The sequence below is a fragment of the Crinia signifera genome, chromosome 4 (genome assembly GCF_055691185.1).
Source record: "Crinia signifera chromosome 4, ASM5569118v1, whole genome shotgun sequence".
In the NCBI taxonomy this organism is placed as follows: domain Eukaryota; kingdom Metazoa; phylum Chordata; class Amphibia; order Anura; family Myobatrachidae; genus Crinia; species Crinia signifera.
Window position 1 is genome coordinate 294,879,191 of NC_139220.1, and position 23,693 is coordinate 294,902,883.

A 23,693-nucleotide genomic window follows, 5' to 3' on the forward strand; every position below is an offset into this window, starting at 1 on the left:
TTGAAACCAAACACAACCAAGAAGTTGCCTTGTTAGCGCAGTAGGTAGCGCGTCAGTCTCATAATCTGAAGGTCGTGAGTTCAAGCCTCACAAAGGGCATTCTTTTTGATGTCTGTCATGACTTTTGTCCTCACAAGAGTGCATTGGAATTTGAGAATTATACTCTGTTTCTGATAAAGTTGCCTAAACACCTATTGGAACTGACGGCATTTTCCTTGGTGAATAGGACTTTTTTCTGGAAATTTGTGTAATAGAGGAAAAAAGGGGGCATAAAGCATTGTTCTGTTTGTTTTCATAATTTTTGTTCTTAGTGAGCCACAATTCCATTTCTCATGCTCTCAAGACATCTGGAAATGTTACAAGTCTTGAGTCAAGGACAATCGTGATGACATATCAGTATTCCAAAAACTTGCCGCAACTGGAAGCAGTGCATCACATGTGCAATTGGAAGTACACCAAACAGAAGTTTTTTTGCTCCGATGCTTTTGATTCTCTCTTGAATTAACAATAAGGTTCCATTCCCATACCGGGAGTCGAACCCGGGCCGCCTGGGTGAAAACCAGGAATCCTGACCACTAGACCATATGGGAAGCTGAAAGCTACTGAATTCAATGTTTTATACAAGCAAAATTTGTCTTGCCGACAGTGTACATTTATTCATGCCAAGTGCAGTACCTTGTTGAAACCAAACACATCCAAGAAGTTGCCTTGTTAGCACAGTAGGTAGCGCGTCAGTCTCATAATCTGAAGGTCGTGAGTTCAAGCCTCACACAGGGCATTCTTTTTGATGTCTGTCATGACTTTTGTCCTCACAAGAGTTCATTGGAATTTGAGAATTAAACTCTGTTTCTGATAAAGTTGCCTGAACACCTATTGGAACTGACGGCATTTTCCTTGTTGAATAGGACTTTGTTCTGGAAATTTGTGTAATAGAGGAAAAAAGGGGGCATAAAGCATTGTTCTGTTTTTTTTCATAATTTCTGTTCTTAGTGAGCCCCACAATTCCATTTCTCATGCAGTTCCAAGACATCTGGAAATGTTACAAGTCTTGAGTCAAGGACAATCGTGATTACATATCAGTATTCCAAAAACTTGTCGCAACTGGAAGCAGTGCATCACATGTGCAATTGGAAGTACACCAAACAGAAGTTTTTTTGCTCCGATGCTTTTGATTCTCTCTTGAATTAACAATAAGGTTCCATTCGCATACCAGGAGTCAAACCCGGGCCGCCTGGGTGAAAACCAGGAATCCTGACCGCTAGACCATATGGGAAGCTGAAAGCTACTGACTTCAATGTTTCATTCAAGCAAAATTTGTCTTGCCGACAGTGTACATTTATTAATGCTAAGTGCAGTACCTTGTTGAAACCAAACACATCCAAGAAGTTGCCTTGTTAGCGCAGTAGGTAGCGCGTCATTCTCATAATCTGAAGGTTGTGAGTTCAAGCCTCACACAGGGCATTCTTTTTGATGTCTGTCATGACTTTTGTCCTCACAAGAGTGCATTGGAATTTGAGAATTAAACTCTGTTTCTGATAAAGTTGCCTGAACACCTATTGGAACTGACGGCATTTTCCTTGTTGAATAGGACTTTTTTCTGGAAATTTGTGTAATAGAGGAAAAAAGGGGGCATAAAGCATTGTTCTGTTTGTTTTCATAATTTTTGTTCTTAGTGAGCCACAATTCCATTTCTCATGCAGTTCCAAGACATCTGGAAATGTTACAAGTCTTGAGTCAAGGACAATCGTGATGACATATCAGTATTCCAAAAACTTGCCGCAACTGGAAGCAGTGCATCACATGTGCAATTGGAAGTACACCAAACAGAAGTTTTTTTGCTCCGATGCTTTTGATTCTCTCTTGAATTAACAATAAGGTTCCATTCCCATACCGGGAGTCGAACCCGGGCCGCCTGGGTGAAAACCAGGAATCCTGACCACTAGACCATATGGGAAGCTGAAAGCTACTGAATTCAATGTTTCATACAAGCAAAATTTGTCTTGCCGACAGTGTACATTTATTCATGCTAAGTGCAGTACCTTGTTGAAACCAAACACAACCAAGAAGTTGCCTTGTTAGCGCAGTAGGTAGCGCGTCAGTCTCATAATCTGAAGGTCGTGAGTTCAAGCCTCACAAAGGGCATTCTTTTTGATGTCTGTCATGACTTTTGTCCTCACAAGAGTGCATTGGAATTTGAGAATTATACTCTGTTTCTGATAAAGTTGCCTAAACACCTATTGGAACTGACGGCATTTTCCTTGTTGAATAGGACTTTTTTCTGGAAATTTGTGTAATAGAGGAAAAAAGGGGGCATAAAGCATTGTTCTGTTTGTTTTCATAATTTTTGTTCTTAGTGAGCCACAATTCCATTTCTCATGCAGTTCCAAGACATCTGGAAATGTTACAAGTCTTGAGTCAAGGACAATCGTGATGACATATCAGTATTCCAAAAACTTGCCGCAACTGGAAGCAGTGCATCACATGTGCAATTGGAAGTACACCAAACAGAAGTTTTTTTGCTCCGATGCTTTTGATTCTCTCTTGAATTAACAATAAGGTTCCATTCCCATACCGGGAGTCGAACCCGGGCCGCCTGGGTGAAAACCAGGAATCCTGACCACTAGACCATATGGGAAGCTGAAAGCTACTGAATTCAATGTTTTATACAAGCAAAATTTGTCTTGCCGACAGTGTACATTTATTCATGCCAAGTGCAGTACCTTGTTGAAACCAAACACATCCAAGAAGTTGCCTTGTTAGCGCAGTAGGTAGCGCGTCAGTCTCATAATCTGAAGGTCGTGAGTTCAAGCCTCACACAGGGCATTCTTTTTGATGTCTGTCATGACTTTTGTCCTCACAAGAGTTCATTGGAATTTGAGAATTAAACTCTGTTTCTGATAAAGTTGCCTGAACACCTATTGGAACTGACGGCATTTTCCTTGTTGAATAGGACTTTGTTCTGGAAATTTGTGTAATAGAGGAAAAAAGGGGGCATAAAGCATTGTTCTGTTTTTTTTCATAATTTTTGTTCTTAGTAAGCCACAATTCCATTTCTCATGCAGTTCCAAGACATCTGGAAATGTTACAAGTCTTGAGTCAAGGACAATCGTGATGACATATCAGTATTCCAAAAACTTGTCGCAACTGGAAGCAGTGAAAACCAGGAATCCTGACCGCTAGACCATATGGGAAGCTGAAAGCTACTGACTTCAATGTTTCATTCAAGCAAAATTTGTCTTGCCGACAGTGTACATTTATTCATGCTAAGTGCAGTACCTTGTTGAAACCAAACACATTCAAGAAGTTGCCTTGTTAGCGCAGTAGGTAGCGCGTCAGTCTCATAATCTGAAGGTCATGAGTTCAAGCCTCACAAAGGGCATTCTTTTTGATGTCTGTCATGACTTTTGTCCTCACAAGAGTGCATTGGAATTTGAGAATTATACTCTGTTTCTGATAAAGTTGCCTTAACACCTATTGGAACTGACGGCATTTTCCTTGTTGAATAGGACTTTGTTCTGGAAATTTGTGTAATAGAGGAAAAAAGGGGGCATAAAGCATTGTTCTGGTCTTTTTCATAATTTTTGTTCTTAGTGAGCCACAATTCCATTTCTCATGCAGTTCCAAGACATCTGGAAATGTTACAAGTCTTGAGTCAAGGACAATCGTGATGACATATCAGTATTCCAAAAACTTGTCGCAACTGGAAGCAGTGCATCACATGTGCAATTGGAAGTACACCAAACAGAAGTTTTTTTGCTCCGATGCTTTTGATTCTCTCTTGAATTAACAATAAGGTTCCATTCCCATACCGGGAGTCGAACCCGGGCCACCTGGGTGAAAACCAGGAATCCTGACCGCTAGACCATATGGGAAGCTGAAAGCTGCTGACTTCAATGTTTCATACAAGCAAAATTTGTCTTTCCGACAGTGTACATTTATTCATGCTAAGTGCAGTACCTTGTTGAAACCAAACACAACCAATTCCATTTCTCATGCAGTTCCAAGACATCTGGAAATGTTACAAGTCTTGAGTCAAGGACAATCGTGATGACATATCAGTATTCCAAAAACTTGTCGCAACTGAAAGCAGTGCATCACATGTGCAATTGGAAGTACACCAAACAGAAGTTTTTTTGCTCCGATGCTTTTGATTCTCTCTTGAATTAACAATAAGGTTCCATTTCCATTTCTCATGCAGTTCCAAGACATCTAGAAATGTTACAAGTCTTGAGTCAAGGACAATCGTGATGACATATCAGTATTCCAAAAACTTGTCGCAACTGGAAGCAGTGCATCACATGTGCAATTGGAAGTACACCAAACAGAAGTTTTTTTGCTCCGATGCTTTTGATTCTCTCTTGAATTAACAATAAGCTTCCATTCCCATACCGGGAGTCGAACCCGGGCCGCCTGGGTGAAAACCAGGAATCCTGACCGCTAGACCATATGGGAAGCTGAAAGCTACTGAATTCAATGTTTCATACAAGCAAAATTTGTCTTGCCGACAGTGTACATTTATTCATGCTAAGTGCAGTACCTTGTTGAAACCAAAAACAACCAAGAAGTTGCCTTGTTAGCGCAGTAGGTAGCGCGTCAGTCTCATAATCTGAAGGTCGTGAGTTCAAGCCTCACACAGGGCATTCTTTTTGATGTCTGTCATGACTTTTGTCCTCACAAGAGTTCATTGGAATTTGAGAATTAAACTCTGTTTCTGATAAAGTTGCCTGAACACCTATTGGAACTGACGGCATTTTCCTTGTTGAATAGGACTTTGTTCTGGAAATTTGTGTAATAGAGGAAAAAAGGGGGCATAAAGCATTGTTCTGTTTTTTTTCATAATTTTTGTTCTTAGTAAGCCACAATTCCATTTCTCATGCAGTTCCAAGACATCTGGAAATGTTACAAGTCTTGAGTCAAGGACAATCGTGATGACATATCAGTATTCCAAAAACTTGTCGCAACTGGAAGCAGTGAAAACCAGGAATCCTGACCGCTAGACCATATGGGAAGCTGAAAGCTACTGACTTCAATGTTTCATTCAAGCAAAATTTGTCTTGCCGACAGTGTACATTTATTCATGCTAAGTGCAGTACCTTGTTGAAACCAAACACATTCAAGAAGTTGCCTTGTTAGCGCAGTAGGTAGCGCGTCAGTCTCATAATCTGAAGGTCATGAGTTCAAGCCTCACAAAGGGCATTCTTTTTGATGTCTGTCATGACTTTTGTCCTCACAAGAGTGCATTGGAATTTGAGAATTATACTCTGTTTCTGATAAAGTTGCCTTAACACCTATTGGAACTGACGGCATTTTCCTTGTTGAATAGGACTTTGTTCTGGAAATTTGTGTAATAGAGGAAAAAAGGGGGCATAAAGCATTGTTCTGGTCTTTTTCATAATTTTTGTTCTTAGTGAGCCACAATTCCATTTCTCATGCAGTTCCAAGACATCTGGAAATGTTACAAGTCTTGAGTCAAGGACAATCGTGATGACATATCAGTATTCCAAAAACTTGTCGCAACTGGAAGCAGTGCATCACATGTGCAATTGGAAGTACACCAAACAGAAGTTTTTTTGCTCCGATGCTTTTGATTCTCTCTTGAATTAACAATAAGGTTCCATTCCCATACCGGGAGTCGAACCCGGGCCACCTGGGTGAAAACCAGGAATCCTGACCGCTAGACCATATGGGAAGCTGAAAGCTGCTGACTTCAATGTTTCATACAAGCAAAATTTGTCTTTCCGACAGTGTACATTTATTCATGCTAAGTGCAGTACCTTGTTGAAACCAAACACAACCAATTCCATTTCTCATGCAGTTCCAAGACATCTGGAAATGTTACAAGTCTTGAGTCAAGGACAATCGTGATGACATATCAGTATTCCAAAAACTTGTCGCAACTGAAAGCAGTGCATCACATGTGCAATTGGAAGTACACCAAACAGAAGTTTTTTTGCTCCGATGCTTTTGATTCTCTCTTGAATTAACAATAAGGTTCCATTTCCATTTCTCATGCAGTTCCAAGACATCTGGAAATGTTACAAGTCTTGAGTCAAGGACAATCGTGATGACATATCAGTATTCCAAAAACTTGTCGCAACTGGAAGCAGTGCATCACATGTGCAATTGGAAGTACACCAAACAGAAGTTTTTTTGCTCCGATGCTTTTGATTCTCTCTTGAATTAACAATAAGGTTCCATTCCCATACCGGGAGTCGAACCCGGGCCGCCTGGGTGAAAACCAGGAATCCTGACCGCTAGACCATATGGGAAGCTGAAAGCTACTGAATTCAATGTTTCATACAAGCAAAATTTGTCTTGCCGACAGTGTACATTTATTCATGCTAAGTGCAGTACCTTGTTGAAACCAAAAACAACCAAGAAGTTGCCTTGTTAGCGCAGTAGGTAGCGCGTCAGTCTCATAATCTGAAGGTCGTGAGTTCAAGCCTCACAAAGGGCATTCTTTTTGATGTCTGTCATGACTTTTGTCCTCACAAGAGTGCATTGGAATTTGAGAATTATACTCTGTTTCTGATAAAGTTGCCTAAACACCTATTGGAACTGACGGCATTTTCCTTGTTGAATAGGACTTTTTTCTGGAAATTTGTGTAATAGAGGAAAAAAGGGGGCATAAAGCATTGTTCTGTTTGTTTTCATAATTTTTGTTCTTAGTGAGCCACAATTCCATTTCTCATGCAGTTCCAAGACATCTGGAAATGTTACAAGTCTTGAGTCAAGGACAATCGTGATGACATATCAGTATTCCAAAAACTTGCCGCAACTGGAAGCAGTGCATCACATGTGCAATTGGAAGTACACCAAACAGAAGTTTTTTTGCTCCGATGCTTTTGATTCTCTCTTGAATTAACAATAAGGTTCCATTCCCATACCGGGAGTCGAACCCGGGCCGCCTGGGTGAAAACCAGGAATCCTGACCACTAGACCATATGGGAAGCTGAAAGCTACTGAATTCAATGTTTTATACAAGCAAAATTTGTCTTGCCGACAGTGTACATTTATTCATGCCAAGTGCAGTACCTTGTTGAAACCAAACACATCCAAGAAGTTGCCTTGTTAGCGCAGTAGGTAGCGCGTCAGTCTCATAATCTGAAGGTCGTGAGTTCAAGCCTCACACAGGGCATTCTTTTTGATGTCTGTCATGACTTTTGTCCTCACAAGAGTTCATTGGAATTTGAGAATTAAACTCTGTTTCTGATAAAGTTGCCTGAACACCTATTGGAACTGACGGCATTTTCCTTGTTGAATAGGACTTTGTTCTGGAAATTTGTGTAATAGAGGAAAAAAGGGGGCATAAAGCATTGTTCTGTTTTTTTTCATAATTTTTGTTCTTAGTAAGCCACAATTCCATTTCTCATGCAGTTCCAAGACATCTGGAAATGTTACAAGTCTTGAGTCAAGGACAATCGTGATGACATATCAGTATTCCAAAAACTTGTCGCAACTGGAAGCAGTGAAAACCAGGAATCCTGACCGCTAGACCATATGGGAAGCTGAAAGCTACTGACTTCAATGTTTCATTCAAGCAAAATTTGTCTTGCCGACAGTGTACATTTATTCATGCTAAGTGCAGTACCTTGTTGAAACCAAACACATTCAAGAAGTTGCCTTGTTAGCGCAGTAGGTAGCGCGTCAGTCTCATAATCTGAAGGTCATGAGTTCAAGCCTCACAAAGGGCATTCTTTTTGATGTCTGTCATGACTTTTGTCCTCACAAGAGTGCATTGGAATTTGAGAATTATACTCTGTTTCTGATAAAGTTGCCTTAACACCTATTGGAACTGACGGCATTTTCCTTGTTGAATAGGACTTTGTTCTGGAAATTTGTGTAATAGAGGAAAAAAGGGGGCATAAAGCATTGTTCTGGTCTTTTTCATAATTTTTGTTCTTAGTGAGCCACAATTCCATTTCTCATGCAGTTCCAAGACATCTGGAAATGTTACAAGTCTTGAGTCAAGGACAATCGTGATGACATATCAGTATTCCAAAAACTTGTCGCAACTGGAAGCAGTGCATCACATGTGCAATTGGAAGTACACCAAACAGAAGTTTTTTTGCTCCGATGCTTTTGATTCTCTCTTGAATTAACAATAAGGTTCCATTCCCATACCGGGAGTCGAACCCGGGCCGCCTGGGTGAAAACCAGGAATCCTGACCGCTAGACCATATGGGAAGCTGAAAGCTACTGAATTCAATGTTTCATACAAGCAAAATTTGTCTTGCCGACAGTGTACATTTATTCATGCTAAGTGCAGTACCTTGTTGAAACCAAAAACAACCAAGAAGTTGCCTTGTTAGCGCAGTAGGTAGCGCGTCAGTCTCATAATCTGAAGGTCGTGAGTTCAAGCCTCACACAGGGCATTCTTTTTGATGTCTGTCATGACTTTTGTCCTCACAAGAGTTCATTGGAATTTGAGAATTAAACTCTGTTTCTGATAAAGTTGCCTGAACACCTATTGGAACTGACGGCATTTTCCTTGTTGAATAGGACTTTGTTCTGGAAATTTGTGTAATAGAGGAAAAAAGGGGGCATAAAGCATTGTTCTGTTTTTTTTCATAATTTTTGTTCTTAGTAAGCCACAATTCCATTTCTCATGCAGTTCCAAGACATCTGGAAATGTTACAAGTCTTGAGTCAAGGACAATCGTGATGACATATCAGTATTCCAAAAACTTGTCGCAACTGGAAGCAGTGAAAACCAGGAATCCTGACCGCTAGACCATATGGGAAGCTGAAAGCTACTGACTTCAATGTTTCATTCAAGCAAAATTTGTCTTGCCGACAGTGTACATTTATTCATGCTAAGTGCAGTACCTTGTTGAAACCAAACACATTCAAGAAGTTGCCTTGTTAGCGCAGTAGGTAGCGCGTCAGTCTCATAATCTGAAGGTCATGAGTTCAAGCCTCACAAAGGGCATTCTTTTTGATGTCTGTCATGACTTTTGTCCTCACAAGAGTGCATTGGAATTTGAGAATTATACTCTGTTTCTGATAAAGTTGCCTTAACACCTATTGGAACTGACGGCATTTTCCTTGTTGAATAGGACTTTGTTCTGGAAATTTGTGTAATAGAGGAAAAAAGGGGGCATAAAGCATTGTTCTGGTCTTTTTCATAATTTTTGTTCTTAGTGAGCCACAATTCCATTTCTCATGCAGTTCCAAGACATCTGGAAATGTTACAAGTCTTGAGTCAAGGACAATCGTGATGACATATCAGTATTCCAAAAACTTGTCGCAACTGGAAGCAGTGCATCACATGTGCAATTGGAAGTACACCAAACAGAAGTTTTTTTGCTCCGATGCTTTTGATTCTCTCTTGAATTAACAATAAGGTTCCATTCCCATACCGGGAGTCGAACCCGGGCCACCTGGGTGAAAACCAGGAATCCTGACCGCTAGACCATATGGGAAGCTGAAAGCTGCTGACTTCAATGTTTCATACAAGCAAAATTTGTCTTTCCGACAGTGTACATTTATTCATGCTAAGTGCAGTACCTTGTTGAAACCAAACACAACCAATTCCATTTCTCATGCAGTTCCAAGACATCTGGAAATGTTACAAGTCTTGAGTCAAGGACAATCGTGATGACATATCAGTATTCCAAAAACTTGTCGCAACTGAAAGCAGTGCATCACATGTGCAATTGGAAGTACACCAAACAGAAGTTTTTTTGCTCCGATGCTTTTGATTCTCTCTTGAATTAACAATAAGGTTCCATTTCCATTTCTCATGCAGTTCCAAGACATCTGGAAATGTTACAAGTCTTGAGTCAAGGACAATCGTGATGACATATCAGTATTCCAAAAACTTGTCGCAACTGGAAGCAGTGCATCACATGTGCAATTGGAAGTACACCAAACAGAAGTTTTTTTGCTCCGATGCTTTTGATTCTCTCTTGAATTAACAATAAGGTTCCATTCCCATACCGGGAGTCGAACCCGGGCCGCCTGGGTGAAAACCAGGAATCCTGACCGCTAGACCATATGGGAAGCTGAAAGCTACTGAATTCAATGTTTCATACAAGCAAAATTTGTCTTGCCGACAGTGTACATTTATTCATGCTAAGTGCAGTACCTTGTTGAAACCAAAAACAACCAAGAAGTTGCCTTGTTAGCGCAGTAGGTAGCGCGTCAGTCTCATAATCTGAAGGTCGTGAGTTCAAGCCTCACAAAGGGCATTCTTTTTGATGTCTGTCATGACTTTTGTCCTCACAAGAGTGCATTGGAATTTGAGAATTATACTCTGTTTCTGATAAAGTTGCCTAAACACCTATTGGAACTGACGGCATTTTCCTTGTTGAATAGGACTTTTTTCTGGAAATTTGTGTAATAGAGGAAAAAAGGGGGCATAAAGCATTGTTCTGTTTGTTTTCATAATTTTTGTTCTTAGTGAGCCACAATTCCATTTCTCATGCAGTTCCAAGACATCTGGAAATGTTACAAGTCTTGAGTCAAGGACAATCGTGATGACATATCAGTATTCCAAAAACTTGCCGCAACTGGAAGCAGTGCATCACATGTGCAATTGGAAGTACACCAAACAGAAGTTTTTTCATGCCAAGTGCAGTACCTTGTTGAAACCAAACACATCCAAGAAGTTGCCTTGTTAGCACAGTAGGTAGCGCGTCAGTCTCATAATCTGAAGGTCGTGAGTTCAAGCCTCACACAGGGCATTCTTTTTGATGTCTGTCATGACTTTTGTCCTCACAAGAGTTCATTGGAATTTGAGAATTAAACTCTGTTTCTGATAAAGTTGCCTGAACACCTATTGGAACTGACGGCATTTTCCTTGTTGAATAGGACTTTGTTCTGGAAATTTGTGTAATAGAGGAAAAAAGGGGGCATAAAGCATTGTTCTGTTTTTTTTCATAATTTCTGTTCTTAGTGAGCCCCACAATTCCATTTCTCATGCAGTTCCAAGACATCTGGAAATGTTACAAGTCTTGAGTCAAGGACAATCGTGATTACATATCAGTATTCCAAAAACTTGTCGCAACTGGAAGCAGTGCATCACATGTGCAATTGGAAGTACACCAAATGTTTCAATGTTTCATACAAGCAAAATTTGTCTTGCCGACAGTGTACATTTATTCATGCTAAGTGCAGTACCTTGTTGAAACCAAACACAACCAAGAAGTTGCCTTGTTAGCGCAGTAGGTAGCGCGTCAGTCTCATAATCTGAAGGTCGTGAGTTCAAGCCTCACAAAGGGCATTCTTTTTGATGTCTGTCATGACTTTTGTCCTCACAAGAGTGCATTGGAATTTGAGAATTATACTCTGTTTCTGATAAAGTTGCCTAAACACCTATTGGAACTGACGGCATTTTCCTTGTTGAATAGGACTTTTTTCTGGAAATTTGTGTAATAGAGGAAAAAAGGGGGCATAAAGCATTGTTCTGTTTGTTTTCATAATTTTTGTTCTTAGTGAGCCACAATTCCATTTCTCATGCAGTTCCAAGACATCTGGAAATGTTACAAGTCTTGAGTCAAGGACAATCGTGATGACATATCAGTATTCCAAAAACTTGCCGCAACTGGAAGCAGTGCATCACATGTGCAATTGGAAGTACACCAAACAGAAGTTTTTTCATGCCAAGTGCAGTACCTTGTTGAAACCAAACACATCCAAGAAGTTGCCTTGTTAGCACAGTAGGTAGCGCGTCAGTCTCATAATCTGAAGGTCGTGAGTTCAAGCCTCACACAGGGCATTCTTTTTGATGTCTGTCATGACTTTTGTCCTCACAAGAGTTCATTGGAATTTGAGAATTAAACTCTGTTTCTGATAAAGTTGCCTGAACACCTATTGGAACTGACGGCATTTTCCTTGTTGAATAGGACTTTGTTCTGGAAATTTGTGTAATAGAGGAAAAAAGGGGGCATAAAGCATTGTTCTGTTTTTTTTCATAATTTCTGTTCTTAGTGAGCCCCACAATTCCATTTCTCATGCAGTTCCAAGACATCTGGAAATGTTACAAGTCTTGAGTCAAGGACAATCGTGATTACATATCAGTATTCCAAAAACTTGTCGCAACTGGAAGCAGTGCATCACATGTGCAATTGGAAGTACACCAAATGTTTCAATGTTTCATACAAGCAAAATTTGTCTTGCCGACAGTGTACATTTATTCATGCTAAGTGCAGTACCTTGTTGAAACCAAACACAACCAAGAAGTTGCCTTGTTAGCGCAGTAGGTAGCGCGTCAGTCTCATAATCTGAAGGTCGTGAGTTCAAGCCTCACAAAGGGCATTCTTTTTGATGTCTGTCATGACTTTTGTCCTCACAAGAGTGCATTGGAATTTGAGAATTATACTCTGTTTCTGATAAAGTTGCCTAAACACCTATTGGAACTGACGGCATTTTCCTTGTTGAATAGGACTTTTTTCTGGAAATTTGTGTAATAGAGGAAAAAAGGGGGCATAAAGCATTGTTCTGTTTGTTTTCATAATTTTTGTTCTTAGTGAGCCACAATTCCATTTCTCATGCAGTTCCAAGACATCTGGAAATGTTACAAGTCTTGAGTCAAGGACAATCGTGATGACATATCAGTATTCCAAAAACTTGCCGCAACTGGAAGCAGTGCATCACATGTGCAATTGGAAGTACACCAAACAGAAGTTTTTTTGCTCCGATGCTTTTGATTCTCTCTTGAATTAACAATAAGGTTCCATTCCCATACCGGGAGTCGAACCCGGGCCGCCTGGGTGAAAACCAGGAATCCTGACCACTAGACCATATGGGAAGCTGAAAGCTACTGAATTCAATGTTTTATACAAGCAAAATTTGTCTTGCCGACAGTGTACATTTATTCATGCCAAGTGCAGTACCTTGTTGAAACCAAACACATCCAAGAAGTTGCCTTGTTAGCGCAGTAGGTAGCGCGTCAGTCTCATAATCTGAAGGTCGTGAGTTCAAGCCTCACACAGGGCATTCTTTTTGATGTCTGTCATGACTTTTGTCCTCACAAGAGTTCATTGGAATTTGAGAATTAAACTCTGTTTCTGATAAAGTTGCCTGAACACCTATTGGAACTGACGGCATTTTCCTTGTTGAATAGGACTTTGTTCTGGAAATTTGTGTAATAGAGGAAAAAAGGGGGCATAAAGCATTGTTCTGTTTTTTTTCATAATTTTTGTTCTTAGTAAGCCACAATTCCATTTCTCATGCAGTTCCAAGACATCTGGAAATGTTACAAGTCTTGAGTCAAGGACAATCGTGATGACATATCAGTATTCCAAAAACTTGTCGCAACTGGAAGCAGTGAAAACCAGGAATCCTGACCGCTAGACCATATGGGAAGCTGAAAGCTACTGACTTCAATGTTTCATTCAAGCAAAATTTGTCTTGCCGACAGTGTACATTTATTCATGCTAAGTGCAGTACCTTGTTGAAACCAAACACATTCAAGAAGTTGCCTTGTTAGCGCAGTAGGTAGCGCGTCAGTCTCATAATCTGAAGGTCATGAGTTCAAGCCTCACAAAGGGCATTCTTTTTGATGTCTGTCATGACTTTTGTCCTCACAAGAGTGCATTGGAATTTGAGAATTATACTCTGTTTCTGATAAAGTTGCCTTAACACCTATTGGAACTGACGGCATTTTCCTTGTTGAATAGGACTTTGTTCTGGAAATTTGTGTAATAGAGGAAAAAAGGGGGCATAAAGCATTGTTCTGGTCTTTTTCATAATTTTTGTTCTTAGTGAGCCACAATTCCATTTCTCATGCAGTTCCAAGACATCTGGAAATGTTACAAGTCTTGAGTCAAGGACAATCGTGATGACATATCAGTATTCCAAAAACTTGTCGCAACTGGAAGCAGTGCATCACATGTGCAATTGGAAGTACACCAAACAGAAGTTTTTTTGCTCCGATGCTTTTGATTCTCTCTTGAATTAACAATAAGGTTCCATTCCCATACCGGGAGTCGAACCCGGGCCACCTGGGTGAAAACCAGGAATCCTGACCGCTAGACCATATGGGAAGCTGAAAGCTGCTGACTTCAATGTTTCATACAAGCAAAATTTGTCTTTCCGACAGTGTACATTTATTCATGCTAAGTGCAGTACCTTGTTGAAACCAAACACAACCAATTCCATTTCTCATGCAGTTCCAAGACATCTGGAAATGTTACAAGTCTTGAGTCAAGGACAATCGTGATGACATATCAGTATTCCAAAAACTTGTCGCAACTGAAAGCAGTGCATCACATGTGCAATTGGAAGTACACCAAACAGAAGTTTTTTTGCTCCGATGCTTTTGATTCTCTCTTGAATTAACAATAAGGTTCCATTTCCATTTCTCATGCAGTTCCAAGACATCTGGAAATGTTACAAGTCTTGAGTCAAGGACAATCGTGATGACATATCAGTATTCCAAAAACTTGTCGCAACTGGAAGCAGTGCATCACATGTGCAATTGGAAGTACACCAAACAGAAGTTTTTTTGCTCCGATGCTTTTGATTCTCTCTTGAATTAACAATAAGGTTCCATTCCCATACCGGGAGTCGAACCCGGGCCGCCTGGGTGAAAACCAGGAATCCTGACCGCTAGACCATATGGGAAGCTGAAAGCTACTGAATTCAATGTTTCATACAAGCAAAATTTGTCTTGCCGACAGTGTACATTTATTCATGCTAAGTGCAGTACCTTGTTGAAACCAAAAACAACCAAGAAGTTGCCTTGTTAGCGCAGTAGGTAGCGCGTCAGTCTCATAATCTGAAGGTCGTGAGTTCAAGCCTCACACAGGGCATTCTTTTTGATGTCTGTCATGACTTTTGTCCTCACAAGAGTTCATTGGAATTTGAGAATTAAACTCTGTTTCTGATAAAGTTGCCTGAACACCTATTGGAACTGACGGCATTTTCCTTGTTGAATAGGACTTTGTTCTGGAAATTTGTGTAATAGAGGAAAAAAGGGGGCATAAAGCATTGTTCTGTTTTTTTTCATAATTTTTGTTCTTAGTAAGCCACAATTCCATTTCTCATGCAGTTCCAAGACATCTGGAAATGTTACAAGTCTTGAGTCAAGGACAATCGTGATGACATATCAGTATTCCAAAAACTTGTCGCAACTGGAAGCAGTGAAAACCAGGAATCCTGACCGCTAGACCATATGGGAAGCTGAAAGCTACTGACTTCAATGTTTCATTCAAGCAAAATTTGTCTTGCCGACAGTGTACATTTATTCATGCCAAGTGCAGTACCTTGTTGAAACCAAACACATCCAAGACGTTGCCTTGTTAGCGCAGTAGGTAGCGCGTCAGTCTCATAATCTGAAGGTCGTGAGTTCAAGCCTCACACAGGGCATTCTTTTTGATGTCTGTCATGACTTTTGTCCTCACAAGAGTTCATTGGAATTTGAGAATTAAACTCTGTTTCTGATAAAGTTGCCTGAACACCTATTGGAACTGACGGCATTTTCCTTGTTGAATAGGACTTTGTTCTGGAAATTTGTGTAATAGAGGAAAAAAGGGGGCATAAAGCATTGTTCTGTTTTTTTTTCATAATTTCTGTTCTTAGTGAGCCACAATTCCATTTCTCATGCAGTTCCAAGACATCTGGAAATGTTACAAGTCTTGAGTCAAGGACAATCGTGATGACATATCAGTATTCCAAAAACTTGTCGCAACTGGAAGCAGTGCATCACATGTGCAATTGGAAGTACACCAAACAGAAGTTTTTTTGCTCCGATGCTTTTGATTCTCTCTTGAATTAACAATAAGGTTCCATTCGCATACCGGGAGTCAAACCCGGGCCGCCTGGGTGAAAACCAGGAATCCTGACCGCTAGACCATATGGGAAGCTGAAAGCTACTGACTTCAATGTTTCATTCAAGCAAAATTTGTCTTGCCGACAGTGTACATTTATTAATGCTAAGTGCAGTACCTTGTTGAAACCAAACACATCCAAGAAGTTGCCTTGTTAGCGCAGTAGGTAGCGCGTCAGTCTCATAATCTGAAGGTCGTGAGTTCAAGCCTCACACAGGGCATTCTTTTTGATGTCTGTCATGACTTTTGTCCTCACAAGAGTGCATTGGAATTTGAGAATTAAACTCTGTTTCTGATAAAGTTGCCTGAACACCTATTGGAACTGACGGCATTTTCCTTGTTGAATAGGACTTTTTTCTGGAAATTTGTGTAATAGAGGAAAAAAGGGGGCATAAAGCATTGTTCTGTTTGTTTTCATAATTTTTGTTCTTAGTGAGCCACAATTCCATTTCTCATGCAGTTCCAAGACATCTGGAAATGTTACAAGTCTTGAGTCAAGGACAATCGTGATGACATATCAGTATTCCAAAAACTTGCCGCAACTGGAAGCAGTGCATCACATGTGCAATTGGAAGTACACCAAACAGAAGTTTTTTTGCTCCGATGCTTTTGATTCTCTCTTGAATTAACAATAAGGTTCCATTCCCATACCGGGAGTCGAACCCGGGCCGCCTGGGTGAAAACCAGGAATCCTGACCGCTAGACCATATGGGAAGCTGAAAGCTACTGAATTCAATGTTTCATACAAGCAAAATTTGTCTTGCCGACAGTGTACATTTATTCATGCTAAGTGCAGTACCTTGTTGAAACCAAAAACAACCAAGAAGTTGCCTTGTTAGCGCAGTAGGTAGCGCGTCAGTCTCATAATCTGAAGGTCGTGAGTTCAAGCCTCACAAAGGGCATTCTTTTTGATGTCTGTCATGACTTTTGTCCTCACAAGAGTGCATTGGAATTTGAGAATTATACTCTGTTTCTGATAAAGTTGCCTAAACACCTATTGGAACTGACGGCATTTTCCTTGTTGAATAGGACTTTTTTCTGGAAATTTGTGTAATAGAGGAAAAAAGGGGGCATAAAGCATTGTTCTGTTTGTTTTCATAATTTTTGTTCTTAGTGAGCCACAATTCCATTTCTCATGCAGTTCCAAGACATCTGGAAATGTTACAAGTCTTGAGTCAAGGACAATCGTGATGACATATCAGTATTCCAAAAACTTGCCGCAACTGGAAGCAGTGCATCACATGTGCAATTGGAAGTACACCAAACAGAAGTTTTTTTGCTCCGATGCTTTTGATTCTCTCTTGAATTAACAATAAGGTTCCATTCCCATACCGGGAGTCGAACCCGGGCCGCCTGGGTGAAAACCAGGAATCCTGACCACTAGACCATATGGGAAGCTGAAAGCTACTGAATTCAATGTTTTATACAAGCAAAATTTGTCTTGCCGACAGTGTACATTTATTCATGCCAAGTGCAGTACCTTGTTGAAACCAAACACATCCAAGAAGTTGCCTTGTTAGCGCAGTAGGTAGCGCGTCAGTCTCATAATCTGAAGGTCGTGAGTTCAAGCCTCACACAGGGCATTCTTTTTGATGTCTGTCATGACTTTTGTCCTCACAAGAGTTCATTGGAATTTGAGAATTAAACTCTGTTTCTGATAAAGTTGCCTGAACACCTATTGGAACTGACGGCATTTTCCTTGTTGAATAGGACTTTGTTCTGGAAATTTGTGTAATAGAGGAAAAAAGGGGGCATAAAGCATTGTTCTGTTTTTTTTTCATAATTTCTGTTCTTAGTGAGCCACAATTCCATTTCTCATGCAGTTCCAAGACATCTGGAAATGTTACAAGTCTTGAGTCAAGGACAATCGTGATGACATATCAGTATTCCAAAAACTTGTCGCAACTGGAAGCAGTGCATCACATGTGCAATTGGAAGTACACCAAACAGAAGTTTTTTTGCTCCGATGCTTTTGATTCTCTCTTGAATTAACAATAAGGTTCCATTCGCATACCGGGAGTCAAACCCGGGCCGCCTGGGTGAAAACCAGGAATCCTGACCGCTAGACCATATGGGAAGCTGAAAGCTACTGACTTCAATGTTTCATTCAAGCAAAATTTGTCTTGCCGACAGTGTACATTTATTAATGCTAAGTGCAGTACCTTGTTGAAACCAAACACATCCAAGAAGTTGCCTTGTTAGCGCAGTAGGTAGCGCGTCAGTCTCATAATCTGAAGGTCGTGAGTTCAAGCCTCACACAGGGCATTCTTTTTGATGTCTGTCATGACTTTTGTCCTCACAAGAGTGCATTGGAATTTGAGAATTAAACTCTGTTTCTGATAAAGTTGCCTGAACACCTATTGGAACTGACGGCATTTTCCTTGTTGAATAGGACTTTTTTCTGGAAATTTGTGTAATAGAGGAAAAAAGGGGGCATAAAGCATTGTTCTGTTTGTTTTCATAATTTTTGTTCTTAGTGAGCCACAATTCCATTTCTCATGCAGTTCCAAGACATCTGGAAATGTTACAAGTCTTGAGTCAAGGACAATCGTGATGACATATCAGTATTCCAAAAACTTGCCGCAACTGGAAGCAGTGCATCACATGTGCAATTGGAAGTACACCAAACAGAAGTTTTTTTGCTCCGATGCTTTTGATTCTCTCTTGAATTAACAATAAGGTTCCATTCCCATACCGGGAGTCGAACCCGGGCCGCCTGGGTGAAAACCAGGAATCCTGACCACTAGACCATATGGGAAGCTGAAAGCTACTGAATTCAATGTTTCATACAAGCAAAATTTGTCTTGCCGACAGTGTACATTTATTCATGCTAAGTGCAGTACCTTGTTGAAACCAAACACAACCAAGAAGTTGCCTTGTTAGCGCAGTAGGTAGCGCGTCAGTCTCATAATCTGAAGGTCGTGAGTTCAAGCCTCACAAAGGGCATTCTTTTTGATGTCTGTCATGACTTTTGTCCTCACAAGAGTGCATTGGAATTTGAGAATTATACTCTGTTTCTGATAAAGTTGCCTAAACACCTATTGGAACTGACGGCATTTTCCTTGTTGAATAGGACTTTTTTCTGGAAATTTGTGTAATAGAGGAAAAAAGGGGGCATAAAGCATTGTTCTGTTTGTTTTCATAATTTTTGTTCTTAGTGAGCCACAATTCCATTTCTCATGCAGTTCCAAGACATCTGGAAATGTTACAAGTCTTGAGTCAAGGACAATCGTGATGACATATCAGTATTCCAAAAACTTGCCGCAACTGGAAGCAGTGCATCACATGTGCAATTGGAAGTACACCAAACAGAAGTTTTTTTGCTCCGATGCTTTTGATTCTCTCTTGAATTAACAATAAGGTTCCATTCCCATACCGGGAGTCGAACCCGGGCCGCCTGGGTGAAAACCAGGAATCCTGACCACTAGACCATATGGGAAGCTGAAAGCTACTGAATTCAATGTTTTATACAAGCAAAATTTGTCTTGCCGACAGTGTACATTTATTCATGCCAAGTGCAGTACCTTGTTGAAACCAAACACATCCAAGAAGTTGCCTTGTTAGCGCAGTAGGTAGCGCGTCAGTCTCATAATCTGAAGGTCGTGAGTTCAAGCCTCACACAGGGCATTCTTTTTGATGTCTGTCATCACTTTTGTCCTCACAAGAGTTCATTGGAATTTGAGAATTAAACTCTGTTTCTGATAAAGTTGCCTGAACACCTATTGGAACTGACGGCATTTTCCTTGTTGAATAGGACTTTGTTCTGGAAATTTGTGTAATAGAGGAAAAAAGGGGGCATAAAGCATTGTTCTGTTTTTTTTCATAATTTCTGTTCTTAGTGAGCCACAATTCCATTTCTCATGCAGTTCCAAGACATCTGGAAATGTTACAAGTCTTGAGTCAAGGACAATCGTGATGACATATCAGTATTCCAAAAACTTGTCGCAACTGGAAGCAGTGCATCACATGTGCAATTGGAAGTACACCAAACAGAAGTTTTTTTGCTCCGATGCTTTTGATTCTCTCTTGAATTAACAATAAGGTTCCATTCGCATACCGGGAGTCAAACCCGGGCCGCCTGGGTGAAAACCAGGAATCCTGACCGCTAGACCATATGGGAAGCTGAAAGCTACTGACTTCAATGTTTCATTCAAGCAAAATTTGTCTTGCCGACAGTGTACATTTATTAATGCTAAGTGCAGTACCTTGTTGAAACCAAACACATCCAAGAAGTTGCCTTGTTAGCGCAGTAGGTAGCGCGTCAGTCTCATAATCTGAAGGTCGTGAGTTCAAGCCTCACACAGGGCATTCTTTTTGATGTCTGTCATGACTTTTGTCCTCACAAGAGTGCATTGGAATTTGAGAATTAAACTCTGTTTCTGATAAAGTTGCCTGAACACCTATTGGAACTGACGGCATTTTCCTTGTTGAATAGGACTTTTTTCTGGAAATTTGTGTAATAGAGGAAAAAAGGGGGCATAAAGCATTGTTCTGTTTGTTTTCATAATTTTTGTTCTTAGTGAGCCACAATTCCATTTCTCATGCAGTTCCAAGACATCTGGAAATGTTACAAGTCTTGAGTCAAGGACAATCGTGATGACATATCAGTATTCCAAAAACTTGCCGCAACTGGAAGCAGTGCATCACATGTGCAATTGGAAGTACACCAAACAGAAGTTTTTTTGCTCCGATGCTTTTGATTCTCTCTTGAATTAACAATAAGGTTCCCGGGAGTCGAACCCGGGCCGCCTGGGTGAAAACCAGGAATCCTGACCACTAGACCATATGGGAAGCTGAAAGCTACAGAATTCAATGTTTTATACAAGCAAAATTTGTCTTGCCGACAGTGTACATTTATTCATGCCAAGTGCAGTACCTTGTTAAAACCAAACACATCCAAGAAGTTGCCTTGTTAGCGCAGTAGGTAGCGCGTCAGTCTCATAATCTGAAGGTCGTGAGTTCAAGCCTCACACAGGGCATTCTTTTTGATGTCTGTCATGACTTTTGTCCTCACAAGAGTTCATTGGAATTTGAGAATTAAACTCTGTTTCTGATAAAGTTGCCTGAACACCTATTGGAACTGACGGCATTTTCCTTGTTGAATAGGACTTTGTTCTGGAAATTTGTGTAATAGAGGAAAAAAGGGGGCATAAAGCATTGTTCTGTTTTTTTTCATAATTTTTGTTCTTAGTGAGCCACAATTCCATTTCTCATGCAGTTCCAAGACATCTGGAAATGTTACAAGTCTTGAGTCAAGGACAATCGTGATGACATATCAGTATTCCAAAAACTTGTCGCAACTGGAAGCAGTGCATCACATGTGCAATTGGAAGTACACCAAACAGAAGTTTTTTTGCTCCGATGCTTTTGATTCTCTCTTGAATTAACAATAAGGTTCCATTCGCATACCGGGAGTCAAACCCGGGCCGCCTGGGTGAAAACCAGGAATCCTGACCGCTAGACCATATGGGAAGCTGAAAGCTACTGACTTCAATGTTTCATTCAAGCAAAATTTGTCTTGCCGACAGTGTACATTTATTAATGCTAAGTGCAGTACCCTGTTGAAACCAAACACATCCAAGAAGTTGCCTTGTTAGCGCAGTAGGTAGCGCGTCAGTCTCATAATCTGAAGGTCGTGAGTTCAAGCCTCACACAGGGCATTCTTTTTGATGTCTGTCATGACTTTTGTCCTCACAAGAGTGCATTGGAATTTGAGAATTAAACTCTGTTTCTGATAAAGTTGCCTGAACACCTATTGGAACTGACGGCATTTTCCTTGTTGAATAGGACTTTGTTCTGGAAATTTGTGTAATAGAGGAAAAAAGGGGGCATAAAGCATTGTTCTGGTCTTTTTCATAATTTTTGTTCTTAGTGAGCCACAATTACATTTCTCATGCAGTTCCAAGACATCTGGAAATGTTACAAGTCTTGAGTCAAGGACAATCGTGATGACATATCAGTATTCCAAAAACTTGTCGCAACTGGAAGCAGTGAAAACCAGGAATCCTGACCGCTAGACCATATGGGAAGCTGAAAGCTACTGACTTCAATGTTTTATACAAGCAAAATTTGTCTTGCCGACAGTGTACATTTATTCATGCCAAGTGCAGTACCTTGTTGAAACCAAACACATTCAAGAAGTTGCCTTGTTAGCGCAGTAGGTAGCGCGTCAGTCTCATAATCTGAAAGTCATGAGTTCAAGCCTCACACAGGGCATTCTTTTTGATGTCTGTCATGACTTTTGTCCTCACAAGAGTGCATTGGAATTTGAGAATTATACTCTGTTTCTGATAAAGTTGCCTGAACACCTATTGGAACTGACGGCATTTTCCTTGTTGAATAGGACTTTGTTCTGGAAATTTGTGTAATAGAGGAAAAAAGGGGGCATAAAGCATTGTTCTGTTTTTTTTCATAATTTTTGTTCTTAGTGAGCCACAATTCCATTTCTCATGCAGTTCCAAGACATCTGGAAATGTTACAAGTCTTGAGTCAAGGACAATCGTGATGACATATCAGTATTCCAAAAACTTGTCGCAACTGGAAGCAGTGCATCACATGTGCAATTGGAAGTACACCAAACAGAAGTTTTTTTGCTCCGATGCTTTTGATTCTCTCTTGAATTAACAATAAGGTTCCATTTCCATTTCTCATGCAGTTCCAAGACATCTGGAAATGTTACAAGTCTTGAGTCAAGGACAATCGTGATGACATATCAGTATTTCAAAAACTTGTCGCAACTGGAAGCAGTGCATCACATGTGCAATTGGAAGTACACCAAACAGAAGTTTTTTTGCTCCGATGCTTTTGATTCTCTCTTGAATTAACAATAAGGTTCCATTCCCATACCGGGAGTCGAACCCGGGCCGCCTGGGTGAAAACCAGGAATCCTGACCGCTAGACCACATGGGAAGCTGAAAGTTACTGACTTCAATGTTTCATACAAGCAAAATTTGTCTTGCCGACAGTGTACATTTATTCATGCTAAGTGCAGTACCTTGTTGAAACCAAACACAACCAAGAAGTTGCCTTGTTAGCGCAGTAGGTAGCGCGTCAGTCTCATAATCTGAAGGTCGTGAGTTCAAGCCTTACACAGGGCATTCTTTTTGATGTCTGTCATGACTTTTCTCCTCACAAGAGTGCATTGGAATTTGAGAATTAAACTCTGTTTCTGATAAAGATGCCAGAACACCTATTGGAACTGACGGCATTTTCCTTGTTGAATAGGACTTTGTACTGGAAATTTGTGTAATAGAGGAAAAAAGGGGGCATAAAGCATTGTTCTGTTTTTTTCATAATTTTTGTTCTTAGTGAGCCACAATTCCATTTCTCATGCAGTTCCAAGACATCTGGAAATGTTACAAGTCTTGAGTCAAGGACAATCGTGATGACATATCAGTATTCCAAAAACTTGCCGCAACTGGAAGCAGTGCATCACATGTGCAATTGGAAGTACACCAAACAGAAGTTTTTTTGCTCCGATGCTTTTGATTCTCTCTTGAATTAACAATAAGGTTCCATTCCCATACCGGGAGTCGAACCCGGGCCGCCTGGGTGAAAACCAGGAATCCTGACTGCTAGACCATATGGGAAGCTGCAAGCTACTGAATTCAATGTTTCATACAAGCAAAATTTGTCTTGCCGACAGTGTACATTTATTCATGCTAAGTGTAGTACCTTGTTGAAACCAAACACAACCAAGAAGTTGCCTTGTTAGCGCAGTAGGTAGCGCGTCAGTCTCATAATCTGAAGGTCGTGAGTTCAAGCCTCGCACAGGGCATTCTTTTTGATGTCTGTCATGACTTTTGTCCTCACAAGAGTGCATTGGAATTTGAGAATTAAACTCTGTTTCTGATAAAGATGCCTGAACACCTATTGGAACTGACGGCATTTTCCTTGTTGAATAGGACTTTGTTCTGGA

At 40.4% G+C, this 23,693-nt stretch overlaps 58 non-coding genes across 58 annotated transcripts; 34 read left to right on the plus strand and 24 right to left on the minus strand.

The window, feature by feature from the left end:
* The first annotated feature begins 26 nt into the window (after positions 1–26).
* Positions 27–99, plus strand: TRNAM-CAU (transfer RNA methionine (anticodon CAU)). The gene has a single exon. It is a non-coding gene; the product is annotated as a tRNA-Met (tRNA).
* Positions 100–518: 419 nt separating this feature from the next.
* TRNAE-UUC (transfer RNA glutamic acid (anticodon UUC)) lies at positions 519–590 on the minus strand. Its single transcript has one exon. It is a non-coding gene; the product is annotated as a tRNA-Glu (tRNA).
* A 115-nt stretch (positions 591–705) lies between these two features.
* TRNAM-CAU (transfer RNA methionine (anticodon CAU)) lies at positions 706–778 on the plus strand. The gene has a single exon. It is a non-coding gene; the product is annotated as a tRNA-Met (tRNA).
* A 610-nt stretch (positions 779–1,388) lies between these two features.
* Positions 1,389–1,461, plus strand: TRNAM-CAU (transfer RNA methionine (anticodon CAU)). The gene has a single exon. It is a non-coding gene; the product is annotated as a tRNA-Met (tRNA).
* A 421-nt stretch (positions 1,462–1,882) lies between these two features.
* TRNAE-UUC (transfer RNA glutamic acid (anticodon UUC)) lies at positions 1,883–1,954 on the minus strand. The gene has a single exon. It is a non-coding gene; the product is annotated as a tRNA-Glu (tRNA).
* A 115-nt stretch (positions 1,955–2,069) lies between these two features.
* Positions 2,070–2,142, plus strand: TRNAM-CAU (transfer RNA methionine (anticodon CAU)). Its single transcript has one exon. It is a non-coding gene; the product is annotated as a tRNA-Met (tRNA).
* Positions 2,143–2,563: 421 nt separating this feature from the next.
* On the minus strand, positions 2,564–2,635 carry TRNAE-UUC (transfer RNA glutamic acid (anticodon UUC)). Its single transcript has one exon. It is a non-coding gene; the product is annotated as a tRNA-Glu (tRNA).
* Positions 2,636–2,750: 115 nt separating this feature from the next.
* On the plus strand, positions 2,751–2,823 carry TRNAM-CAU (transfer RNA methionine (anticodon CAU)). The gene has a single exon. It is a non-coding gene; the product is annotated as a tRNA-Met (tRNA).
* Positions 2,824–3,306: 483 nt separating this feature from the next.
* Positions 3,307–3,379, plus strand: TRNAM-CAU (transfer RNA methionine (anticodon CAU)). The gene has a single exon. It is a non-coding gene; the product is annotated as a tRNA-Met (tRNA).
* A 421-nt stretch (positions 3,380–3,800) lies between these two features.
* TRNAE-UUC (transfer RNA glutamic acid (anticodon UUC)) lies at positions 3,801–3,872 on the minus strand. Its single transcript has one exon. It is a non-coding gene; the product is annotated as a tRNA-Glu (tRNA).
* A 508-nt stretch (positions 3,873–4,380) lies between these two features.
* On the minus strand, positions 4,381–4,452 carry TRNAE-UUC (transfer RNA glutamic acid (anticodon UUC)). Its single transcript has one exon. It is a non-coding gene; the product is annotated as a tRNA-Glu (tRNA).
* A 115-nt stretch (positions 4,453–4,567) lies between these two features.
* TRNAM-CAU (transfer RNA methionine (anticodon CAU)) lies at positions 4,568–4,640 on the plus strand. Its single transcript has one exon. It is a non-coding gene; the product is annotated as a tRNA-Met (tRNA).
* A 483-nt stretch (positions 4,641–5,123) lies between these two features.
* On the plus strand, positions 5,124–5,196 carry TRNAM-CAU (transfer RNA methionine (anticodon CAU)). Its single transcript has one exon. It is a non-coding gene; the product is annotated as a tRNA-Met (tRNA).
* Positions 5,197–5,617: 421 nt separating this feature from the next.
* Positions 5,618–5,689, minus strand: TRNAE-UUC (transfer RNA glutamic acid (anticodon UUC)). Its single transcript has one exon. It is a non-coding gene; the product is annotated as a tRNA-Glu (tRNA).
* Positions 5,690–6,197: 508 nt separating this feature from the next.
* On the minus strand, positions 6,198–6,269 carry TRNAE-UUC (transfer RNA glutamic acid (anticodon UUC)). The gene has a single exon. It is a non-coding gene; the product is annotated as a tRNA-Glu (tRNA).
* A 115-nt stretch (positions 6,270–6,384) lies between these two features.
* On the plus strand, positions 6,385–6,457 carry TRNAM-CAU (transfer RNA methionine (anticodon CAU)). Its single transcript has one exon. It is a non-coding gene; the product is annotated as a tRNA-Met (tRNA).
* Positions 6,458–6,878: 421 nt separating this feature from the next.
* Positions 6,879–6,950, minus strand: TRNAE-UUC (transfer RNA glutamic acid (anticodon UUC)). The gene has a single exon. It is a non-coding gene; the product is annotated as a tRNA-Glu (tRNA).
* Positions 6,951–7,065: 115 nt separating this feature from the next.
* On the plus strand, positions 7,066–7,138 carry TRNAM-CAU (transfer RNA methionine (anticodon CAU)). Its single transcript has one exon. It is a non-coding gene; the product is annotated as a tRNA-Met (tRNA).
* Positions 7,139–7,621: 483 nt separating this feature from the next.
* On the plus strand, positions 7,622–7,694 carry TRNAM-CAU (transfer RNA methionine (anticodon CAU)). Its single transcript has one exon. It is a non-coding gene; the product is annotated as a tRNA-Met (tRNA).
* A 421-nt stretch (positions 7,695–8,115) lies between these two features.
* Positions 8,116–8,187, minus strand: TRNAE-UUC (transfer RNA glutamic acid (anticodon UUC)). Its single transcript has one exon. It is a non-coding gene; the product is annotated as a tRNA-Glu (tRNA).
* Positions 8,188–8,302: 115 nt separating this feature from the next.
* Positions 8,303–8,375, plus strand: TRNAM-CAU (transfer RNA methionine (anticodon CAU)). The gene has a single exon. It is a non-coding gene; the product is annotated as a tRNA-Met (tRNA).
* A 483-nt stretch (positions 8,376–8,858) lies between these two features.
* TRNAM-CAU (transfer RNA methionine (anticodon CAU)) lies at positions 8,859–8,931 on the plus strand. Its single transcript has one exon. It is a non-coding gene; the product is annotated as a tRNA-Met (tRNA).
* Positions 8,932–9,352: 421 nt separating this feature from the next.
* Positions 9,353–9,424, minus strand: TRNAE-UUC (transfer RNA glutamic acid (anticodon UUC)). The gene has a single exon. It is a non-coding gene; the product is annotated as a tRNA-Glu (tRNA).
* A 508-nt stretch (positions 9,425–9,932) lies between these two features.
* Positions 9,933–10,004, minus strand: TRNAE-UUC (transfer RNA glutamic acid (anticodon UUC)). Its single transcript has one exon. It is a non-coding gene; the product is annotated as a tRNA-Glu (tRNA).
* Positions 10,005–10,119: 115 nt separating this feature from the next.
* On the plus strand, positions 10,120–10,192 carry TRNAM-CAU (transfer RNA methionine (anticodon CAU)). The gene has a single exon. It is a non-coding gene; the product is annotated as a tRNA-Met (tRNA).
* Positions 10,193–10,614: 422 nt separating this feature from the next.
* TRNAM-CAU (transfer RNA methionine (anticodon CAU)) lies at positions 10,615–10,687 on the plus strand. The gene has a single exon. It is a non-coding gene; the product is annotated as a tRNA-Met (tRNA).
* Positions 10,688–11,153: 466 nt separating this feature from the next.
* On the plus strand, positions 11,154–11,226 carry TRNAM-CAU (transfer RNA methionine (anticodon CAU)). Its single transcript has one exon. It is a non-coding gene; the product is annotated as a tRNA-Met (tRNA).
* A 422-nt stretch (positions 11,227–11,648) lies between these two features.
* Positions 11,649–11,721, plus strand: TRNAM-CAU (transfer RNA methionine (anticodon CAU)). Its single transcript has one exon. It is a non-coding gene; the product is annotated as a tRNA-Met (tRNA).
* A 466-nt stretch (positions 11,722–12,187) lies between these two features.
* TRNAM-CAU (transfer RNA methionine (anticodon CAU)) lies at positions 12,188–12,260 on the plus strand. The gene has a single exon. It is a non-coding gene; the product is annotated as a tRNA-Met (tRNA).
* Positions 12,261–12,681: 421 nt separating this feature from the next.
* On the minus strand, positions 12,682–12,753 carry TRNAE-UUC (transfer RNA glutamic acid (anticodon UUC)). The gene has a single exon. It is a non-coding gene; the product is annotated as a tRNA-Glu (tRNA).
* A 115-nt stretch (positions 12,754–12,868) lies between these two features.
* Positions 12,869–12,941, plus strand: TRNAM-CAU (transfer RNA methionine (anticodon CAU)). The gene has a single exon. It is a non-coding gene; the product is annotated as a tRNA-Met (tRNA).
* Positions 12,942–13,424: 483 nt separating this feature from the next.
* On the plus strand, positions 13,425–13,497 carry TRNAM-CAU (transfer RNA methionine (anticodon CAU)). The gene has a single exon. It is a non-coding gene; the product is annotated as a tRNA-Met (tRNA).
* A 421-nt stretch (positions 13,498–13,918) lies between these two features.
* On the minus strand, positions 13,919–13,990 carry TRNAE-UUC (transfer RNA glutamic acid (anticodon UUC)). The gene has a single exon. It is a non-coding gene; the product is annotated as a tRNA-Glu (tRNA).
* Positions 13,991–14,498: 508 nt separating this feature from the next.
* On the minus strand, positions 14,499–14,570 carry TRNAE-UUC (transfer RNA glutamic acid (anticodon UUC)). The gene has a single exon. It is a non-coding gene; the product is annotated as a tRNA-Glu (tRNA).
* Positions 14,571–14,685: 115 nt separating this feature from the next.
* TRNAM-CAU (transfer RNA methionine (anticodon CAU)) lies at positions 14,686–14,758 on the plus strand. The gene has a single exon. It is a non-coding gene; the product is annotated as a tRNA-Met (tRNA).
* Positions 14,759–15,241: 483 nt separating this feature from the next.
* On the plus strand, positions 15,242–15,314 carry TRNAM-CAU (transfer RNA methionine (anticodon CAU)). Its single transcript has one exon. It is a non-coding gene; the product is annotated as a tRNA-Met (tRNA).
* A 422-nt stretch (positions 15,315–15,736) lies between these two features.
* TRNAE-UUC (transfer RNA glutamic acid (anticodon UUC)) lies at positions 15,737–15,808 on the minus strand. Its single transcript has one exon. It is a non-coding gene; the product is annotated as a tRNA-Glu (tRNA).
* A 115-nt stretch (positions 15,809–15,923) lies between these two features.
* Positions 15,924–15,996, plus strand: TRNAM-CAU (transfer RNA methionine (anticodon CAU)). The gene has a single exon. It is a non-coding gene; the product is annotated as a tRNA-Met (tRNA).
* A 421-nt stretch (positions 15,997–16,417) lies between these two features.
* Positions 16,418–16,489, minus strand: TRNAE-UUC (transfer RNA glutamic acid (anticodon UUC)). The gene has a single exon. It is a non-coding gene; the product is annotated as a tRNA-Glu (tRNA).
* A 115-nt stretch (positions 16,490–16,604) lies between these two features.
* On the plus strand, positions 16,605–16,677 carry TRNAM-CAU (transfer RNA methionine (anticodon CAU)). The gene has a single exon. It is a non-coding gene; the product is annotated as a tRNA-Met (tRNA).
* Positions 16,678–17,098: 421 nt separating this feature from the next.
* On the minus strand, positions 17,099–17,170 carry TRNAE-UUC (transfer RNA glutamic acid (anticodon UUC)). Its single transcript has one exon. It is a non-coding gene; the product is annotated as a tRNA-Glu (tRNA).
* Positions 17,171–17,285: 115 nt separating this feature from the next.
* On the plus strand, positions 17,286–17,358 carry TRNAM-CAU (transfer RNA methionine (anticodon CAU)). The gene has a single exon. It is a non-coding gene; the product is annotated as a tRNA-Met (tRNA).
* A 422-nt stretch (positions 17,359–17,780) lies between these two features.
* On the minus strand, positions 17,781–17,852 carry TRNAE-UUC (transfer RNA glutamic acid (anticodon UUC)). Its single transcript has one exon. It is a non-coding gene; the product is annotated as a tRNA-Glu (tRNA).
* Positions 17,853–17,967: 115 nt separating this feature from the next.
* Positions 17,968–18,040, plus strand: TRNAM-CAU (transfer RNA methionine (anticodon CAU)). Its single transcript has one exon. It is a non-coding gene; the product is annotated as a tRNA-Met (tRNA).
* A 421-nt stretch (positions 18,041–18,461) lies between these two features.
* On the minus strand, positions 18,462–18,533 carry TRNAE-UUC (transfer RNA glutamic acid (anticodon UUC)). The gene has a single exon. It is a non-coding gene; the product is annotated as a tRNA-Glu (tRNA).
* A 115-nt stretch (positions 18,534–18,648) lies between these two features.
* On the plus strand, positions 18,649–18,721 carry TRNAM-CAU (transfer RNA methionine (anticodon CAU)). Its single transcript has one exon. It is a non-coding gene; the product is annotated as a tRNA-Met (tRNA).
* Positions 18,722–19,142: 421 nt separating this feature from the next.
* Positions 19,143–19,214, minus strand: TRNAE-UUC (transfer RNA glutamic acid (anticodon UUC)). The gene has a single exon. It is a non-coding gene; the product is annotated as a tRNA-Glu (tRNA).
* Positions 19,215–19,329: 115 nt separating this feature from the next.
* Positions 19,330–19,402, plus strand: TRNAM-CAU (transfer RNA methionine (anticodon CAU)). Its single transcript has one exon. It is a non-coding gene; the product is annotated as a tRNA-Met (tRNA).
* A 421-nt stretch (positions 19,403–19,823) lies between these two features.
* TRNAE-UUC (transfer RNA glutamic acid (anticodon UUC)) lies at positions 19,824–19,895 on the minus strand. The gene has a single exon. It is a non-coding gene; the product is annotated as a tRNA-Glu (tRNA).
* Positions 19,896–20,010: 115 nt separating this feature from the next.
* Positions 20,011–20,083, plus strand: TRNAM-CAU (transfer RNA methionine (anticodon CAU)). Its single transcript has one exon. It is a non-coding gene; the product is annotated as a tRNA-Met (tRNA).
* A 598-nt stretch (positions 20,084–20,681) lies between these two features.
* TRNAM-CAU (transfer RNA methionine (anticodon CAU)) lies at positions 20,682–20,754 on the plus strand. Its single transcript has one exon. It is a non-coding gene; the product is annotated as a tRNA-Met (tRNA).
* A 421-nt stretch (positions 20,755–21,175) lies between these two features.
* On the minus strand, positions 21,176–21,247 carry TRNAE-UUC (transfer RNA glutamic acid (anticodon UUC)). Its single transcript has one exon. It is a non-coding gene; the product is annotated as a tRNA-Glu (tRNA).
* Positions 21,248–21,362: 115 nt separating this feature from the next.
* Positions 21,363–21,435, plus strand: TRNAM-CAU (transfer RNA methionine (anticodon CAU)). Its single transcript has one exon. It is a non-coding gene; the product is annotated as a tRNA-Met (tRNA).
* Positions 21,436–21,918: 483 nt separating this feature from the next.
* On the plus strand, positions 21,919–21,991 carry TRNAM-CAU (transfer RNA methionine (anticodon CAU)). Its single transcript has one exon. It is a non-coding gene; the product is annotated as a tRNA-Met (tRNA).
* A 621-nt stretch (positions 21,992–22,612) lies between these two features.
* Positions 22,613–22,684, minus strand: TRNAE-UUC (transfer RNA glutamic acid (anticodon UUC)). The gene has a single exon. It is a non-coding gene; the product is annotated as a tRNA-Glu (tRNA).
* A 115-nt stretch (positions 22,685–22,799) lies between these two features.
* Positions 22,800–22,872, plus strand: TRNAM-CAU (transfer RNA methionine (anticodon CAU)). Its single transcript has one exon. It is a non-coding gene; the product is annotated as a tRNA-Met (tRNA).
* A 420-nt stretch (positions 22,873–23,292) lies between these two features.
* On the minus strand, positions 23,293–23,364 carry TRNAE-UUC (transfer RNA glutamic acid (anticodon UUC)). Its single transcript has one exon. It is a non-coding gene; the product is annotated as a tRNA-Glu (tRNA).
* A 115-nt stretch (positions 23,365–23,479) lies between these two features.
* Positions 23,480–23,552, plus strand: TRNAM-CAU (transfer RNA methionine (anticodon CAU)). Its single transcript has one exon. It is a non-coding gene; the product is annotated as a tRNA-Met (tRNA).
* Positions 23,553–23,693: the final 141 nt, after the last annotated feature.